The sequence below is a fragment of the Phytophthora infestans genome, genomic scaffold (genome assembly GCF_000142945.1).
Source record: "Phytophthora infestans T30-4 supercont1.302 genomic scaffold, whole genome shotgun sequence".
NCBI lineage: Eukaryota > Oomycota > Peronosporomycetes > Peronosporales > Peronosporaceae > Phytophthora > Phytophthora infestans.
In genome coordinates this window covers 7306-9558 of record NW_003303457.1, presented here as the reverse complement: position 1 = coordinate 9558, position 2253 = coordinate 7306, and positions in this window count along the sequence as shown.

Genomic DNA, 2253 nt, shown 5'->3' with positions numbered 1-2253 from the left:
ACATAAATGAAGGGTCAATAGCGTGGGGGAGGCTTCGCTGCGTTCTCAAACTCAAACGATCAGATCAGACTCTCATCGATCCCGTCGAGGGCGTCCGGCCCAAAATATGGCTTCTAGAAGCGTCGGGGGTCTAGCGGCGGTGTCTAATATTCTAGGACGGCTCTGCGGACGCTTTGCCATACGGACCCCGTTAGCGGAGTCTACATGGGGGAGGTGCTTCGCGTGTAGGGGCTTGCCTACGTCTCAATCAACGAGAAGACAGCTTTCATTTATCCGTCGGGGGCGTCGGCCAAAATATGGCTCTGAAGCGTCGGGGTTTGGCCGTGTCTATATTCTACGGACGCATTACGGACGCTATGCATACAAACCCGTTAGCGAGGCTACATGGGGAGGTGCATTGCGTGTGGGGGCTTGCCTGCGTCTCAAATCAACGATACGACTACTTTCATTGATCCGTCGGGGGCGTCGGTCCTAATATGGCTCTGAAGCGTCGGGGCTTAGGCCGTGTCTATATTCTACGGACGCACTGCGGACGCTATGCATACGGACCCGTTAGCGAGGCTACATAATGAGGTGCATAGCGTGTGGGGGCTTGCCTGCGTCTCAAATCAACGATAAGACAGCTTTCATTGATCCGTCGGGGGCGTCGGTCCTAACATGGCTCTGAAGCGTCGGGGCTTAGGCCGTGTCTATATTCTACGGACGCGCTGCGGACGCTTTGCATACGGACCCGTTAGCGAGGCTACATAATGAGGTGCATCGCGTGTGGGGGCATGCCTGCGTCTCAAATCAACGATACGACTACTTTCATTGATCCGTCTGGGGCGTCGGCCCAAATATGGCTCTGAAGCGTCGGGGCTAAGGCCGTGTCTATATTCTACGGACGCATTACGGACGCTACGCATACGGACCTGTTAGCGAGGCGACATAATGAGGTGCATAGCGTGTGGGGCTTGCCTCCGTCTCAAATCAACTATACGACTACTTTCATTGATCCGTCGGGGGCGTCGGCCAAAATATGGCTCTGAAGCGTCGGGGCTTAGACCGTGTCTATATTCTACGGACGCATTACGGACGCTATGCATACGGACCGGTTAGCGAGGCTTACATGAGGGAAGGTGCATCGCGTGTGGGGGGCTTTGCCTGCTGTTCTCAAATCAACGATAACGAACGACCGGCTAGGATCGGACGTCCACGTTTGGACTGGTCTGCTTCGGCTGCTTCTGCGATTTGATCTTCTAAGGTTTTTCTTTTGTTGCGCCGGCTGCGGTTGAACAACTTCCTCTTGCCAGGTTGGTCAGTACCAAACCTTGTATAAAAGGCGAAGAGAAGATGTACACACTGGCCTTTGTGGAAAAAGTATTTACACGGGCAAGTGCGAGTAGTTAGATCCACTGACCATCCTTCCTCCGGCTGTTCATCTCTTTCCATTCTAGCCGCATTAGCACCAAGTTGCACAGCCACATCCACAACTTCCATCGACTTCCTCTTCGGCTTCACGTAGATTCGAGGTGTAGCTTTAGAAACGACAAGTACAAAATTGCTGGAGCCGTCGAAGGATGGAGTCTCAACGAGCAGTTGCTGTCGGCGCAAAGCTGTCACGCGCCGTCGAAGCCTGCTGCTAGCGGTAGATGTTTCATGGAATGCAGCACCCGACACGCTCTCCATTCGACAACAAACTTGAAGTTGACCAAGCAAAGACCCCATTAGCATTCGCTCTCGTAAAGTGTAGGTATTCTTCAGCTTGGCATTGAACGTTTCCACGGGATTATTTGTAGGTGCCCAACCAACAGGCGTACGGAAGCACTGCCATTTCACAAACTTTCCCGTCAGCCACTGCTGCAGAAAAAATCTCCTCCAAATCGCTCGACATCTGGGTCGGCAAGCCACCGCCGCACTGCAGACGTCTTTTTAGCATGAAATTCCGAGGCGTTTCTTGCGTAATGCATATCAAATATATCGGCCAAGACCAGGCTACGCTTACCGGGTAGTACCTCGTCCGCTCATGATCTTTTGCGATAACGTGGTAAAAGCACATCAAAATCTCTGTTTCACAATCCTCGAACACTGATGCCATCGCATTGTACTGGGCTCCGTCGGCGTCTCCAAGAATGAAGTGCACTACCATCGGCTTCCGCAAAAATCGAGCGTAGATAGCTCGGAGGGATGTAAGCGCACTCGCGTAGTGACGCTCTTCTTGTTGTGACACGACGAACAAAGCAACCAAGTGAAAGGAACGAGAATGGTCAGAAA